This window comes from Rhineura floridana, chromosome 2, assembly GCF_030035675.1.
Source record: "Rhineura floridana isolate rRhiFlo1 chromosome 2, rRhiFlo1.hap2, whole genome shotgun sequence".
NCBI classification, from domain to species: domain Eukaryota; kingdom Metazoa; phylum Chordata; class Lepidosauria; order Squamata; family Rhineuridae; genus Rhineura; species Rhineura floridana.
In genome coordinates, this window is record NC_084481.1 from 69,522,722 (window position 1) to 69,541,065 (window position 18,344).

Below are 18,344 nucleotides of genomic sequence, written 5' to 3' on the forward strand. Positions count from 1 at the left end.
GATTTATTTAAGCAGCTGAGAAAGACAAGGCAAGAGATAAATAGCTGTGCAAGTGAGCACTTAGCAGATGGAACTGACTCTGCTTCAGAAAGAGTGTACAGTCATAAAGAACTCTAGTACTGATTTCCAGCTATGTATGTACTTGACTATGCAGTTCCTCACGTCTTGACATTGTCCCTTAAATTCATTAAAAAGAAAACATGTTATACATGTCATAAGATATATTTCATACACTAGCAAAATGGCTATCATTACAATGGAAAGGGCCCATGGATTAGGGCAACTATTTGAGGGGGGAAGCAGGGAAGGCAGGGATGGCATTAAGCTTTCTCGTCCCCAACACATGCAGCCTTTCTAGTAGAAGAGGATAACCTCCTCAATGCATGTTAATTCACTCCACAGAAGTGAACTGCAACTACTCATCCACTCAGTAGGAAAACAAAGCTTTGCAATAGCAAGTACCCTTGGCTTCTGAGTCATCTGGTTACTGCTCCCTCTCTGCTTCACCTCTCAGTGGTTTACTGCCATGAATGTTAGCAGTTCTACTGTATTGTTTTGAATTAAGGATTGTGAAGTCAGTTGCAATTGCCAGCTCAGAATGTCAAACACTGGCCCGCTGATTAATATTCCCTATAAAGCTTAATGAAACTGGTAGCAGTCCAATGAATAGGACAACCTCCTCTCCATCATTGATGTTTAGGCCAATCTTTAATTTGGATTCTTGCACTGAGCAGGAGGGAGGTTGGACTTGACGGCCTAATAGGTTCCTTCCAATTCTACTGTTCTATGATTCTATGAATCTTCCGTTTTCAGAAAGGAGGCTGTAGACTAAAAGTCCAATTTGATGATGCATGTCTATTTTGAAACAAAGCCCACTGAGTTCACAATGTCCCACAAAACAGCTTAGTCTTCTTCTTCCCATAAAAAAAACAACAACAACTGTCAATGAACCTAGAACGGTCACAAGTATGTTGCATCCATCAGGAACTCCTAACTTTACACAGTCAAAGCTTTGCCCTTCTGATGCAATTAGTAATAGCTTCTGTCAGATTTGAGAGGCTGGCAGGCTGGCAGGCTGGCTTGGCTTGCATTCCCAACCTTCAAGCAGCCTTATTTTATTTATTTATTTATTTATTTATTTATATCCCACCCTTCCTTCTGGCAGGAGCCTTGTGCTCCTGTTCCTCTCTCTGTCCAAGGCCAGCCTGAATCCCTCTGTTCCTTCTGTGTTCACAACTAGCTTTTGGGTTTATTTTCTACAACCTGAAGATAACAAGTTAGATCTGGATCAACTTTCCTGCATTGCCATAGTGGTCTGCAAAGAGGATGCAAAGTATGCAAAGCCTTTGGGTGCTATCCCTGCTCTACCGCCACCATCACCATCTTTTGTCAACATTACTGCCACCACAACTGCTTCTGTGGCTATTGTCACCCAGTGGTTTCACAGTTGGATCTGGAATTATGTGCCCAACAAGGGGCTGTATGTGTGGCTCCCTTCTCTGCACGTAGCAGGGTTTGCAGGTGGATGCCCTTTTAAAAGCTAAAATCCCATGATCAGCTGTTCAGACGGAGGAGGAGTCTGGATTCAGTGTCCTCATTACAGCTGATTGGCAGTGTTCTATTTATATAGGGTCCACAATGGCAGCATTTTGGATTTTTAAATATAGGGTACATACACGTAGCTCCAATTGCTCTATTAGATCAAATAGAAGAGAAGAAAATGTCTATTTGTCTACCTTCATTGAACACCCTATAAAAAAGCGAGTCCTTGTTGAAGAAATAAAATCAAATACGATCATGTTATTTGCACAATTAGAAATTTTGAAATGGCAGATTCTTAACTTGCCAGGCCCCCTGAAGCAATAATGTTCACATTTGGTTTTTTTTAGTGCGACTAAACTTTATTCTGTCATATGAGAAAAAAATCAATAGTAAAAAGTCTGCATCACTCTGGCAGTGACTGGCTAGAAACCTTAACAGCCTCTGACAAATTTAGCTTCTGCAAGCCTGCATTATTGGCTATGATTCTTTCATCTTATATCTTTAGCATTAAATATAGGAAATCACTAGAACATATTGCACTGAGTATCACCAGTTTTCTAATGACTACTCAACAGATAATAGCTACAGTACACAACAAAGATCTTTCTCTTCCCCCCCCCAAAGTGTGAATTGCCATTAAGAGCTCACAGGAGTACGAAGGAAGTTGCCTGCTATGGATTTGCTGGGAAGCTTTCCTCCTCTCCTCTTGCTAGGATAAGCCATTGACTAGCTAACCTATTTCGTTCAGCAGAATGGCAGCAGAAGAAAGTAAAAGTAACCACCATATAGCCTGGAACAGGCGTACATAGCAGGTATAGTAAGAAGAGCCATAGCTCAGTGGTGGAGCATCTGCTTTGCATGCAGAAAGTCCCTGGCTCAATCACTGGCATCTCCAAGTAGGGCTGGGAGAGACCCCTGCCTGAACCCTTGGAGAACGGTGCCCCCTCAGCATAGGCAGTACTAAGCTTGATGGACCAATGGTCTGACTGGTATAAAGCAGCTTCATACTAACTTTGTACTAGAAATCCATATAGAGTTTCAATTAGTATGACTACGACTTCACCTCTGTTCAGATGTCCCCCCACCTTATGCTATTCTTAACTATGTGAGGGGAGCAATGGAACCATGCCAGCAGACCCTCTCCACTATCACATCCCTGCTTGCCCCCCTTTGTGTCTGTAGAGGGGAGCCTGCTCTGCACAGGTAGGGTCACCCCATGATAGCAAACTCCTGTGCATTCAGAGTTCCAAATAATGGGGAGAGCCTTCATATGTGAAACACGCTGTCCTCTTCAGATGTGCTCCTCCAAAACATTGACAGTGGGGATGGCACCAGTGGGGATGCAAGGGGGGGGAGCTGTGGATGTGGCTCCACTCTCCTCCTCATATGAATCATGTGAGGGGGATGCCTGAATTCGACTTGATGGCATCTTGATGGTAGTCCCTGGACTGGTGCCTGGACTTGGTAGTGGGCTGGATGAGGGCCGGCAGAGTTTCACTCCTGGCAAGATGGAGGCCCTATGGATGAATGATTCTTAAGTCCAGATAATTGGTCAACTGACTACTTTGGATGGGATCATACTCCCCATGAAGGTGCAGATTCATAGTCTGGAAGTGCTCCTGGATCCATCTCTGTTGCTAGTGGCCCAGTGACCTTGCTACCTAGAAGTGCTTTTTATCATCTTCAACTAGTAAGACGGCTACAGCTGTTTCTGGACCAGGATAGCCTGACCACTGTTTGTGCATCGATAACTTCTGAGTTATTGCAATGCACTCTATGCAGAGCTGCCCTTGGGGTTGGCCAGAAAGCTGCAGCTACTTCAAAATGCAGTAGTGCAACTGCTCACTAGAGCAGACCATTGCCATCATTTATGCAGCTGTGAAAGAATTGCACTGGCTGCCAACTAGCTATTGAGATAAGTGTTGATGCTGGTGTACAAAGCACTATATAGCTTGGGACCAAAATACCTAAATGATTGTCCCACTTCTAATATACCCAGATGATCACTGCACTGTGCAGGAGAGGGCATCCTGCAGCTATTGTCTTATCAGGAGGACCATTCTGCACAATATAAAATTGGGCCTTTAGAGTTATGGAATTCCCTGCTGCTACATATTAGACATCTGTTGATTTTTCAGCACCTACTAAAGACCTTCTTCTTTCAACAAGCCTTTTAGGTGGAGACCTTTATTCCAGCCTGCATCTGGACTAGAACTATTTTTAACTGTTTTATATGTGGAATTGTTTGTAAATATTTGTATTGTTTTTGTATATGGATTTTAAAAAATTAAACATGTTAGATTAAATTAAACGATAGAGAACTTTTAAAATGGCTTTTACACTTTTCTCGTTTTAGCATGGTAACTATTTTATATTTTATTTTTGTAACCTGCCCTGGGACTTTATGGTAAATGGCAGGTAAGAAATCCAATAAAACAAACAAACAAACCATCTAATTTCTATAGTATTACACTTGCAGTAATAACAGGTTCTCTTTCAATATCTCTGAAGATTTAGAATGGCAGCCTTACAAAATATGAAAGCTGAACTAGTCTTCTGTGACAAAGCTTCTGTAGCTGCATATAGATGTCAAAAAGTCTCAGGGACTAGAGGTATCCTTGCAGCCCTCCCCACAATATGCTCCTAGGGGATACAGCAGCTGTCACCTAACACTGTTTTCTTATGCTGTGCCACCACTATGGACTGCAGCTGCTGAAAACGTGTCCCCAACACCCATATCCCTGCCATGTGGATCAGAGGATTTGATGGTCTCCTCTGAGAAAAGGTGCTCATCAATCTAGTGGTGTTTTCCTATTTTTCAGTTTTACTCCCCTTTCTTGTCCCATGAGTGAACTCCATGTTCTTTCTGGGAAACAAAATCCAATGCCTTTCTTTGCCATGTTACTCCTTATCCATACCATGATTTTGCCTTCCTCAAAGCTTCCTCCACTCTCTTGCTCATCTTGTGCTTGGGACTTTCTGCCGAAAGTACTTGTACCTCTGTAGGAAATTCCATAAATAACTAGACACCAACTAGGGAGCAACTAGACACCATGGTGTGTTTTTAATATTTCCCTCCCCTTTACTTCAGCATCAAGCTTAAAGAGAAGGCAAGTTACTTAAAAATACAAATTTTGCAAGGTCTCTAGTATTCCTGAGTCTGAGACTTCAGAGGCCGGGCTCGGTGATGACTTGTGACTAGGGATTGGGGAGAAATTTGCATTTAAAGATGCAGTAAGATGCTGATGAATTTTCATGAGGATTTGAAAAATAAATAAATAAATCACAGCTTGCTGCAGGAATGCAGAGAACTGAATTTCCGATTGGAAAAATGATAAATAGAGAGAGCCAGAATGGACAGATTCCTCCATCCCTATTTGTGACAGGCCTTGGGGATGCCACAGAGTTGCCAACTCTTGAAAGTTAAAAATCTGATACTTGGGCTTGGTTTAGAGCATGGTTAAATGGAAAAAGCATAGAAATCAGTGGTAATGGGGCAGAGCCAGAGATAAGAAAGTCTGGGGAAATGGAGGAAATCAGGAAAAATGTATTTTTGCAATATTTTCCCATTATTTCCAGGTTGTGCACTGCTTACTTACATAACTCTTGGTGGAGCATGTATGAATTATATTTGTAGTATATACCAGAGGTACATATTTATCAGCTACTCTGGCATACACATATACTAGAAAAAAAGCATTAAGGGTGCAGGTGTGCTGATGGCCCTGAAATTGAACTTGGTGCCCCAAACCTGAGTTTCACTTGTTAATCCTACATACTATATTCTGAAAGCTAGTTGATTCAAGTACAGGCTATTGTTTCACTAGCTCTCTTATCCTGATACTAGGGATGAGGGAGAAACCTACCTAACTCACACTTTCCAAAACCATATGCAAGCTGAAACACAGACCATCCTCCAAAATGCAAACTTCTCCAAATTTTTCAATGCACTTCTTTAGCCACGGAATGTATGTGTGCTGGGCCGGCTCCCTGAATGGCCCCTCATTATGGTGGTGGAGTAGTGCTCCCCTTTCACGGCAGGCTCCCTGGCATGGATCGCAGGGAGGGAGCTGCCTGCCCACCCACTCGCTCTCCCCCCGCCTGCCCACTTGCTCCCTCACCCACCCTCTGCCCCCGCCAGCTCCTTCACCTGCCCTCCCCCCTCCCGCTCGCCCTCCCCCACCTGCTTGCTTGCTCACACTCTCCCTCCGCTCACTCGCTCGCCTGCCATTCCACTCCCCGCTCGCCTGCCCACCATCCTGCCACCTTCCCACTCACTCACCTGCCCACTGTCCCGCCCCCCACTGCTTGCTTGCTCACCCACCCGTCACACCAAACCCCTGCCCGCCCACTTGCTCACTCACCCACTCACCCACCCGCTCGCCTGCTTGCCTGCCCAACCTCCTGTTCCTCCGTCCACCTGATAGGTAGGTAGGAAGGTGGGGCATGTTTGCGGGTGCCAGGGCCCAAGGTAGACTGGTGCCCAAAGGCCCCGGCATGCCCGGGGCTGGCCCTGTGTGTGTGTGAGTTATGTGCCTTCAAGTCGATTATGACTTATGGCGACCCTATCAATCAGCGTCCTCCAATAGCATCTGTCATGAACCACCCTGTTCAGATCTTGTAACTTCAGGTTGTTGGCTTCCTTTGTGGAATCAATCTATCTCTTGTTTGGTCTTCCTCTTTTTCAACTCCACCCTGCTGCCCGGCAGCTTCTCTGACCGAGCTGGTGGAGGTCATCTCGGCTGTGGCGTTGGCGGAGCCCAGAACACTAGTGCTAGGTGATTTCAGTGTCCATGCTGAGGCTGCCTCTAGTGTTCTGGCTCGGGACTTCATGGCCTCCATGATGACCATGGGGCTATCTCAACTTGTTACTGGTCTGACACATAGGGCAGGGCACACCCTTGACTTGGTTTTTGCTCCAGATGGAGGAAGGGGTGGTCTGGAGATAGCAGGGGTGGATGTCACCCCATTGTCATGGTCAGATCACTTCCTGGTGAAGTTTAGACTTATGGCTCTGATCCTTCCTTGCAGGGGGGTTGGACAGATTAAGATGGCCCGCACCTGGAGACTAACAGAAGACAAAGGATTCCTGAATGACCTGGGGGAGTTCCCAGTAGATAGAGCAGGTGACCCTGTTGAAGTCCTTGTCATGCTGTGGAACAGCAAGGCGCGTCGGGCTCTCGACACGGTTGCCCCCGAGCGCCCTCTCCGGCACTGTGGAGCCCGGCTTGCACCTTGGTACACCAGTGAGCTAAGGGCAATGAAACAGGCTGGACGACGGCTAGACCACAAGTGGTGAAAGACGTGCTTTGAGGCTGATCGGCCATGAGTAAAACATCATAACCGTGCCTACTGTGTGGCAGTGAGGAAGGCGAAGAAGGCCCACTTTTCTGCCTCCATCGCATCCTCAAGTAGGAGCTTTTCCATATTGTCAGGGGTCTGTTGACATCAACTCCAGGAAATGGAATCTTAGACCCTGCGGAGGCCCACTATGAATTGTTTGCAAGGCACTTTGAGGGTAAAGTTGCTCACCTCCGTAGCAGTCTTGATGCCCCATCCACATCCACTGTAGTCCCCAATGAGGTGTCCAGTGCAACGTCTGCTGCAACTTCTTGGGAACAGTTTCAGTTGATGCGGCCTGATCATGTGGACAAGGTGCTTGCGATGATGCGGCCAGAAATGTGTCCTTTTGACCCTTGCCCTTCTTGGCTTATTAAAGCTTACTGAGGGGGTCTGACCGAGTGGATCCAGGGTGTGGTCAATGCATCATTGTGAGAGGGAGTGGTTCCAGCCACCTTGAAAGAGGCGGTGATTCAACCACTCCTGAAAAAGCCCACCCTGGACCCATTGGTTTGTGACAACTACCGGCCAGTTGCAAATACCCCCTTTTTAGGGAAGGTGATTGAGAGGGTTGTGGCGCAGCAGTTGCAAGTACTCTTGGATGAAACAGATTATCATGACCCATCCCAGTCTGGGTTCAGGCCTGGTTATGGGACTGAATCGGCCTTGGTCGCCCTGATGGATGACCTTTATCGGGAGAATGACAGGGGGAGTGAGACCCTGTTGTTCTTACTTGATCTCTCAGCGGCTTTTGATACCATTGACCATGGTCATCCTTCTGTGCTGACTTGTGAGATGAGTATTGGAGGCACTGTTTTACTGTGGTTCCAATCCTATCTCCAGGGTCGTTCTCAGAGAATAGCATTGGGTGACTGTCTTTTGGCCCCCTGGCAGCTGTGCTGTGGGGTGCCGCAGGGTACCATCTTGTTCCCCATGCTGTTTAACATCTACATGAAGCCCTTGGGAGCAGTCATCAGGAGCTTTGGGGTGAGGTGTCAGCAGTATGCTGACAATACCCAGCTCTATTTCTCCATAACATCTGAATCAGGAGAGGCCGTGCAAGCCCTGGACTGCTACCTGGACTCGGTGGTGGGCTGGATGAGGGCCAATAAACTGAGTCTGAATCCTAGCAAGACAGAGCTGCTGTGGGTTGGTGGTTCCCAAGTTTGGATAATTGGTAATTTGCCTGCTTTGGATGGGGTCGTACTCCCTATGAAAGAGCAGGTCCATAGTCTAGGGGTGCTCCTGGATCAAGGTGACCTCTGTGGCTAGGAGTGCCTTTTACCAGCTTTGGCTGTTGAGACAGCTGTGGCCGTTTCTGGACCGGGATAGCCTGACCACTGTTGTCCATGCACTGGTAACCTCTAGGCTGGATTACTGTAATGCGCTGTATGTGGGGCTGCCCTTGAGGTTGGTCCGGAAGCTGCAGCTGGTGCAAAATGCGGTGGCGAGACTGCTCACTGGAGCAGAGTATCGCCAACATGTCACCTCGCTGCTGAATGAATTGCACTGGCTGCCCATTTGCTACCAGGCTAAGTTCAAGTTTCTGGTTTTGGCATACAAAGCCCTATACAGCTCGGGACCAGGATACATGAAAGACCGTCTTACCCCTTATATGCCCAGTCAATCACTGCACTCTGCAGGTGAGGGCCTCCTGCAGATAACATCATATAAGGAGGTTTGTTCAGCACAATATAGGAAACTGTCCTTTAGTGTGGCAGCACCTGCCCTGTGGAATTCCCTCCCTTTGAATATTAGGCAGGTGTCATCTCTGCTATCTTTTTGGCACCTTTTGAAGACTTTCCTCTTTCAACAAGCCTTTTAAGTTGAGACCTATCCCAGTCTGCATCTGTGTCGGAATTGTTTAATATGTTTTTTAATAATGTTGTTAACCTTTTTTTATGGTTGTTTTTTAAAATGTTTTTAATGCTGTTTTCTTTTAACATATTTTAAGATCTGTTTGTATGATGTTTTAAAGTGTTTTTAGTGCTTTGTTTGCCGCCCTGGGCTCCTGCGGGGAGGAAGGGTGGGATACAAATTAAATAAATAAATAAATAAATAACTTCCTTCTGTTTTTCCCAGCATTATTGTATTTTCCAGTGAATCCTGTCTTCTCATGATGTGTCCGAAGTATGATAACCTATTTCATTATTTTAGCTTCTAGTGATAGTTCTGACCATGTTTCTGTTTGCGTTTGCTTTCCTTCTCTTTAACTGGTAAGGCTTTGCAATAAGATCTAGGGGGTGTTCTCGCTGTAGATGAAGCAGATAAATTCTTTGTTTGCGAAGCTGTTTGCTGTTGAGCTTTAAGTACTTTAAAAAGTTTCTGAAAGTTCATCTTCTTACTCCTTGGCGGTTTGTAATTTTTTATGTTTTTGGATTTTTTCTCCTTAGGTGCAATACGAGGTTTCTTTCTGTTTGCACACTTCAGTGTTGTTGTTGTTTTGTGGGGGGGAAGAGTGTAGTTTAGGCTCAAATATAGTTTGGATAGTTCTTCCATAAATGATTTTAGAAGGTTGTTTGTTTCTTCCAAAAAAGCTTTGATGTTTTCAGTCTCTTTTGCCACAATGGCTAATTGTAACTGCAGACATTTTTGGCCAGTTAGAAGTAGTTTTTGGCCAATTTGTGCCAGTTCCGTGGTTTCAGCAACTTCTGTAGAGCAGGCAGCAGATGGCTGTGATTGAGTAAAAATGGGAGTCTGGCTGTCGATGTCTGTAGCATGCACAGTAGACAGAATGTCTAAGGGGGAATGTAAGTCAGTGTCCTTGTACAGAGAGGAAGATGGCGTCTCCTTGCTTTCAGGTACCTGCAGCAGAGAGTTGATCAGACTAGGTGTATGCGTCTGCCCAAAAAGGGGATCTGTGGATGTTCCATACACCAGGCTTTGTATAATTTCTGGGTCATCCCTTGCCTGGAATTCCTCACTCAAGCAGGAACAGAATTGTTCTGTTTCGATTTGGGAAGGGGTTTTCTCAATAGATCGTGACGCATTTCTCTTTGTCTTATCCGCTTTGGTTGGTAAAAAGAAGTTTGTAATTTTAAGCTGTTGATCCCCATTCCCAGATTCTTCCAAAACCTGTTCTGATTTATGGTCATGTTCATAACATCTTTTCCTTGTTTGAACCATTTTAAAAACTATAAGGTTTGCCTTTTAAACTCTAAGATGAACGGAGGTATAATTATAAATTGTCGACTCCAAGGCTAAGTAGTTTTATCTTAGGAATCCTTAGATTTTGTTATGGTAAATTATATTCCTTGAGTTAGTAATGTGAAGCAGAGTTGTGACTCACCAGCTGATAAAGAGTCTGTTTTCTTGCTGATAAAATGGTTCCATAGCCTTCAAAAAATAGGTGTTGTTGATGCTGTTAGGTTCCAGAATAAAAATTTCCAAAGAATATCTCTAAAGATAGCAAAAAAAGAGGCGAGGTGGGTATGAGCTCCAGAGCTCGCTAGTGGACCTGCCTGCCAGCAGCCATCTTTCCGGAAACCACCTTCTCTTTAACCATTTTAAGAGTTTTGTCCGTCATCCATTGAGGTCTTTCTCTCCTTTTTGCTAGAGGTATTGTCCTTTTACATTCTTCCCTGATAATGTCTCTTGCTTCAGTCTTCTGGTTCTCTATCAACTAAGTTTAAAGCCTCAAATCTGTTCCTTGTTTGCTCTTTATATTCGTCAGGGATATTGTTTAATTTGTATCTTGGCGTTATGATTGTTTTGTTGTTCTTCTTTAGCTTTACTCTGATTTTCGATATGACCAGTTCACGATCTATACCGCAGTCTGCTCCTGGTCTTGTTTTCACAGAAAGTGTGGAACTTCTCCATCTTCTGCTACCAATTATATAATCAATTTGATTCCTATATTAACCATTTGGTAATGTCAATGTGTACAGTCATCTTTTCAGTTGCTCAAAAAATGTGTTTGCTAGAAACAGATTATTGGCTTCGTGGAATTCAATAAGTCTTTCACCTGCTTCATTTCTATCTCCTAAGCCCCATTTTCCTACAATTCCTAGTTCTTCTCTGTTCCTTATTTTTGCATTCCAGTCCGCCATGATTATCAGCACATCTTGTTTTGGTGTGTGATCAATTTGCTTCTTTGTAAAATCTCTCCATTTCCTCTTCTTCTGCATTTGTCATTGGAGCATAGACTTGGATAATGGTTATGGTAATAGGTTTCCCATTGAGTCTCATCGATATTACTTGCTCAGACCTAGCATTATAGCTCCTAATTGCTTTTGCTACATCATTTCTCACTAAAGCAACCCCATTCCTTCTTAATTTCTCATTTCCTGCATAAAATATTTTGTAGTTGCCTGAGTGAAAATGTCCCATTCCCGTCTATTTTAATTCACTCACGCCAAGTATTGTAATGCTGATACATTCCATTTCTTGTTTGACCATTTCTAACTTCCCTGGTTCATGCTTGTCACCTTCCATGTTCCTATTGTGTACATTGTACAACTCCGGACTCTCCTTTCTCATCTGTGCACATCATCCTCTGGGCTTTCTCTCAGCTTTGACCTAGCTGCATCATTAGTCATAGTGCTACTCATACTTGTCCATTGTTCTTCCCAGTAGCTCAGTGCATACCTTCTGACCTGGGGGTCTCATCTTCCAGCACTATCTTGTGTTGCATTTTGGATAATCTATTCGTAGGGTTTTCATGGTAAGAGGTATTCAGAGGTGGTTTACAATTGCCTTCCTCTGAGTTTGGATGCATCTGAATCTGATGTCTCAGCTCTGTCTATTCCACTTTGGATGACCCTGCTAGGAGTCTAGCCTCTTGGTCTAGACTCCTGACAGCATTGCTCTCAGCTTCTTCAGCACACTCAAACCCCCTCACCACGTTAAGGTGTGCATCCTAGAGGGGGAAGGAATGTGTACCCAAATATAAATGCATATATTAGGGCAAAGTGTGCATAAAATGTGCCTATAATAGAGAAAATAGCATACCAAAATGCATTATATTAGGGGAAATCGCTTTGCAAATATGCATATATTGGGCAAAATTGCATACAGAAATGTAGATATTAGGAGAAATTCACACTAAAATGCTGATGAATTTTTAGGAGGACTTCAAAAACATTTCAAACTGATGTGGAAATGGGGAGAACTGAACTTAGGAGTGGAAAAATGAGATACTGAGAGAAACCAAAACCGACAAATTAGCCAATCTTACCTATACCCATTTCAACACTTGCAAACATTATTTTTCAATGGGCGAAAACTTCTGTGAAGAGTTTATGCATACTACCTTGCTCTACAGCCACTTCACATGGTACATTTTCATACACAGAGAAAATATCAGTGTAGGAAAATATATGTACACCTTCACATTCATTTAATAAATTTAATAAATAAATAAATTCATGTGAAGTCAAGCACAAGCGTCTAACTTATGGTGAGCACACAGATCTAGCAGCCTCAGTGAGCCATGTGTCCACCGGGTTTCCGTTACTCACAACAGCTGAGGGTGGGAAGGCGGGGAGGGGGTGTGGCAGTCATCTATCGGGAGTCTTTAGTTTTTACCAGACCTCCTCTACATAGGACTAAGTTTGTTGATTGCATGTACTGGAGGTTGGGCCCGAAGGGCGGTTTAGGGATCCTGCTGGTGTACCGCCCACCCCGCTGCACGGCAGACTCCCTGGCTGAGGTGCTAGAGGTGGTCTCGGCTGTGCGGGCATTGTCCCCAGAATTATTAGTGCTGGGTGACTTCAACGTACATGCCGAGACCACTCTCACTAGGGCCCCTCGGGATTTCCTGGAAACCATGGCTTCCTGGGAACTGCACCTTAGTAACACTGGGCCCACCCATGTAGCCGGTCATGCTCTCGACCTTATGTTTGTCCTGAGGGGGGAGGGAAGTGATCTGAAGATGGGGGCGGTTTCATCCACCCCTGTGTCATGGTCCGATCACTATCTGGTAAACGTAGACTTCTTGATGCCTCACACCCTCCGCAGGGGTAAAGGACCTATTAGAATGGTTCGCCCCAGATGCCTGATGGATCCAGAAGGATTCCTGACTGCACTTGGGGAATTGGAACCTGCTGAAGGCCGCTCGGTTGACACCCTGGTGTTGGAGTGGAATGAAGGGATCACCAGGGCCCTGGACCGGGTGGCACCGAAACGTCCTCTCCCCCTGAACAGAACTCAGCACCGTGGTATACACCACGGTTGCGTAATCTGAGACAGGAGGTGAGACGACTAGAGCGCCTGTGGCGGAAATCCCGTTCCGAAGATGTCCGAACACAGGTTAGAGCAGCAGTAACTGCCTACCAAGTGGCAATAAAGGCAGAGAAGAAGTTCTTTGCTGCCTCTATTGCGTCAGCAGAGTGCTGTCCCAGGAGGTTGTTCCAAGTGGTCCGAAGCCTGGTCAGTCCAGTTGCCCAGGAACCCTTGGAACAGTCTAAGGCCTCCGGTGACAAGTTAGCAAAGCACTTTGCTGACAAAATTGAACATTTGCGGAGCTCGATTCCGTTCGCTGTGGATGCAGTGAATGAAACAGAGTTGGCCGGTTGCAAGCCAGTCAAATGGGATCGGTTTCAGCCTCTCCCTTCTGAGGATGTGGACAAGGTGCTCTCAACTGTGAAGCCTACCACCTGTCTAAATGATCCTTGCCCATCATGGCTCCTTGTGAGCTGCAAAGAGAAACTGGGCGAGGGGATCAAGGCGGTGGTCAATGCATCCTTGAAGGAGGGTGTAATGCCATTAGCCCTCAAGGAGGCAATTGTAAAGCCCATCTTAAAGAAGTCCTCCTTGGATCCCCAGGTTTTGAATAACTTTTGCCCAATTTCGAATTTACCATTTTTGGGCAAGGTCATTGAGCGAGTGGCGGCTAATCAGTTGTTGACACACTTGGATGAAATGGATTATTTGGATCCATACCAATCGGGTTTCAGGACTGGACATGGAACTGAAACAGCCTTGGTCGCTCTGGTTGATGATATGAGAAGGGCATTAGATAGGGGAGAATTCACCTTTCTTGTCCTCCTCGATCTCTCAGCGGCTTTTGATACTGTTGACCACAGTATCCTTCTACAGCGCCTGGAGGGATTGGGAATAGGAGGCACTGTATTACGGTGGTTCCATTCCTTTCTCTCCGATAGGCATCAACAAGTAGCATTGGGGGAGGAGGTTTCAGACCCTTGGCCTCTCAATTGTGGTGTGCCACAGGGTTCTATCCTCTCTCCCATGCTATTTAATATCTATATGAAGCCGCTGGGGACAATCATTAGGAGATTTGGGCTGCAGTGTCACCAATATGCAGATGACACTCAGCTCTATCTCTCGTTTAAATCTTCACCAGAGTTGGCTGTGGAGACCATGTCCAAGTGCCTGGAATCCATGAGTGGATGGATGGGAAGGAACAGGTTGAAGCTGAATCCTGATAAGACTGAGGTGCTACTTGTGGGAGACAAGGAAAGATTGGGAGATATTGACCTGATGTTCAGTGGGGTGAGTTTACCCCTAAAGGACCAGGTCCGCAGCCTTGGGGTTGTTCTTGATTCCAAGCTGTCCATGGAGGCTCAGATCTCGGCAGTGAGCCAGGCAGCTTGGTATCAATTACACCTCATTCGTAGGCTGCAACCCTACCTGCCTGTTCATCAGCTCCCACTAGTAGTACATGCCCTGGTCACCTCTCGTTTAGACCACTGTAATGCGCTCTACGTGGGGTTACCCTTGAAAACGGTCCGGAAATTGCAACTTATACAAAATGCTGCGGCTCGACTACTCACAAATTGTCGCCACCGGGAACACATCACCCCAGTGTTGTTCGATCTGCACGGGCTTCCGGTTATTTTCCGGGCTCAATTCAAGGTGTTGGTATTAACCTTTAAATCCCTATATGGTTTCGGCCCAGTTTACCTGATGGAGCACCTCCAGCGCCACCAATTTTGCTGCCCGACAAGATCAGCCACTCAGGACCTTCTCTCAGTCCCACCTACTAAAACAGCTAGGTTGGTGGGGACTAGAGAGAGGGCATTTTCAGTGGCAGCCCCCACTCTCTGGAACTCCCTCCCATACGATCTTCGGCATGCCCCTTCCCTGAACGTATTCCGCAAAGCCTTGAAGACCTGGCTCTTCAGACAGGCCTTTGGGACTTCTGGGGAGGGTTAATTTTTAGCACAAATTGCCTATTACTCTGAACTGTTACTATTTTACTGTCATGTTGTATTTTATTTGTATTTTATTGTGATGCATTTTGCAATTGAATTGTACGTCGCCTAGAGTGGCCATAGGCCAGATAGGCGACACACAAATTAAATTATTATTATTATTATTATTATTATTTTATCTCTGACTCTCTTGTAAAAAAGCTAGGAGTGGAGAAATAAACTATTAGTGTCAGAATTTGTTATCAAGACGTGTTTGTGCTGTGTTTTCTCACCAAGATATTCTTGTAAACAATTTTTTGTAATAAATTATTTCCAAAAGTTGTTCTGACTTTGTAACTTTTCTTTAAAAAGTTTCTCATACATAAAAGGATAACCTGAAGAAAACTTTTTGCTTTGATGAAGAATGTTATGGATAGAAAGTGTGTGTGTGTGTGTGTGTGTGTGTTATATGAAGGTCTTTATACTTAGCTTGTGCAGATGCATCAGCTGCGATGTGAGTAAGCAGTAGGGTATCAGTGTAACTTTCAAGTACTTTAATTATACCAGCTTGCCTGTTACCTTTTCTATTAATTAATTTTCTGTGTCTAATAGTATCAAAGCACTTACACTTAGTTTTGATGAATGATTCAGGGAGGGGAAAATGTAAGCTCAGCAGGAGCCAGTAACGAGCATGCCAGTTTAAGACACGTTCTAGATTTCTACAGTCAAGCCAAACTGGTAATTTGTTACTTCCCTGCTGATAAACTACATCTCACAAGCTTGTCTGCTCCTGGTGTGAATGAAAACTTAATTGGCTCCAGTATTACAGCAGCAGGAGGAGGATGAAGGTTTTGTCTTTAATGAGGAGAGAAGAATGACATCTTATTTTTGCATGTAAAAAGAGGACATACAGAAGACTTGAGATGGTGAGTGAAACAAAAACAGGCAGATTCCACAGGAGATGAGGGTTAGTTCTGCCAGAAGTCATCCCAGAATTGCATTTGGGCCTATAGGAAGCAATACATGAAGAAAGCAGTACGATATGCTACTGAGATTTTGCACACCAAATGCGACAAAACAATCCCACAGTAACCCTGGCTGAGTAGAAATCTGAAGCTTTAGTTTTTGGAAAGGTTATTGCTCAGTAGTTGAGCTCATGCTTTGCTTACAAAAGGATCCAAGCTTGACTCCCCTGCATCTCCAACTGAAAGTCTTGGGCGGGGGGATACTTCAATTGGAGACCTTGAAGAGCTGTTGCTCACTGAAGCTAACAACATTTGGCAAGATCAGCATTCCTCAACCTAGTGCCCTCCAGATGTCGTTCAGTTCCACCTTCCATCAGTCCCAGCCAGCATGGCCATAGGTCAGGGATAATGGGAGTTGCTGTCAAAGGTGCTTCATTCAGCCAGAGCAGATTCTGCAGCCCCATTGACATAGAGCCACTAGCTGCTGCTGCTGTAGGAACTAACTTCTGCCTTCATCTCTGTGCTAAATAGAGGTTTCCTCCACCCAGTCTAGCTTTAATTCACTATAGCAGCCTTCCCCAACCTGATGCCTGCCAGTTGAATTGGACTACAGCTCCCATCAGCCCCAGCTAGCACAGCTGGGGGTTGTAGTGAAAAACATCTAGAGGGCACCAAATTGCTGAAGGCTGCACTAGACTCTGAGCCACTTACAATGTTAAGGTATCAAAACTGGAACTACAGGTGAACAGCTGGAGCCAAGGCCATCATTCCCACTCAGAATGACAGTTGATCTAGTTCAATGAAGTTGGATGCTCCTTCTTTGACACCTTTAACAAGTTGAATACAAATTGCTGTATCTTTTCTATTATATTCAACTCTGTTGTATCCAAGCTATTGTATCAAATATACAAGTTGTTGTATTTCTGAAGATATAGCAGACTTAGGGACGACACCTTGAACTGACTGAAGTCAATACATTACAAATGTTAAACTTCATTTATTCTACTATTTAAAAATTTATATGGTTATGAATCCTATCCAGGTGAAAGCCAGCTAGGACATTTTTAGCCAAAAGTTGAGTTGCATGTGTGTTGAAGGTAAATTAAAGCTTATAGAGAAGCCCAGCCCTTATTTATTACTAAGTAAAATGAAATTTTATTTATTTTTAAAAAGAAATTCTTAACCACCTTTCATCAGATTCTGAGGCAGTGTGCAAATCTGGGAATCAAACTCATTCACAATATATACATGTAATTTAAAACCTAAAAATAAAAAAAAAATACCATAAAACAAGGAGGAGATACAGGCAGTGCGCCACTTTTCTTAGTAAGCCTCTGATCCTGTATATTCTTGCCCAATGGAGCTGCTGAATATACTTAAATAATGTGAAAAATGTTGGCCTGTTGAGTTATGCTCTCAGACCCTGTTAATTAGCCTTAAAGGAGGGTAGCAGTTTCTACTGAAGCATTCTATTCCCTTGAAATCAAGTCTGCAGGTTGGTTATCAGCTGGTCCTAAAATACTCCAAGATCAATCAATTTCTTTATTATTTGCTTAAGTAGTTTCGCCAATACTATGCTTCAGCTGACTGATCATTATCTTTTCTAAGTCTCCCTTTTTATTCTCCTTTCATGCTCATAGAAAAGCTTTGAATGCATTGATTACCATTATTGCATCCATTTCACTTTTAATTAGAAGCGTATTTTAAGCACGCTGTTCAAAGCTGGGTCAGCATATCTGTTTTCAAGGGGTTTATTTGCTAATAAAGTTTTGTCTGATCACATATTTGATTTGCCTCCAGGTCTCTCAGCACATAGGTAATTCTCTTCCATTCCCCTCACCCAAAAGTGTTCTTATAAGAAATGTTTCAGCATTACAAAGTTCCATCAGTTGTTAAAAATACCAACAATTACAATGGCAGTGTTCCACTAGGTGTTACCAGGGAAAAGCAATTCCCCCCTTGGAGACAGAATTCTGCACTAGTTTAATTGAATGCTTTTGATTTTTTAAAGCAAATACATTTCTACATATAACAGATGTCTACATTAAAAGGGAAATGAACTCAGTTTAGAACAAGTGGGACATTGTCTGACTACCAGCCTAAACTCCGCTTGGAGCTATTCAGGGTGCTACTCACCTTGCTTCTTTGCCTTTGAGACTTCGACCTCTGCTTTGCCTGACTTTGCCTGTCTGGACTTCAGGCCCCATCTATACTATACATTTATAGCAGTATTCTATCACTTTAAACAGTCATAGAATCCTAGGAACTGTAGTTTGTTAAAGGTGCTGAGAGTTGTTAGGAGAGCGCTACCCCCCCATAGAGCTACAATTCCCAGAATTCCCTAGGAAGAGAGATTGATTGTGAAACCACCCTGAGAATTAGGACCATTGTTTGGGGCAGAACA

General features: G+C 44.3%; 1 protein-coding gene across 1 annotated transcript in view; it reads left to right on the plus strand.

Annotated features, from left to right (window-relative positions):
- Nucleotides 1-18,344, plus strand: part of LOC133376545 (transcription factor 15-like) — a 72,400-nt gene that overhangs the window by 40,324 nt on the left and 13,732 nt on the right. The gene's annotated exons all lie outside the window — the stretch shown is intronic.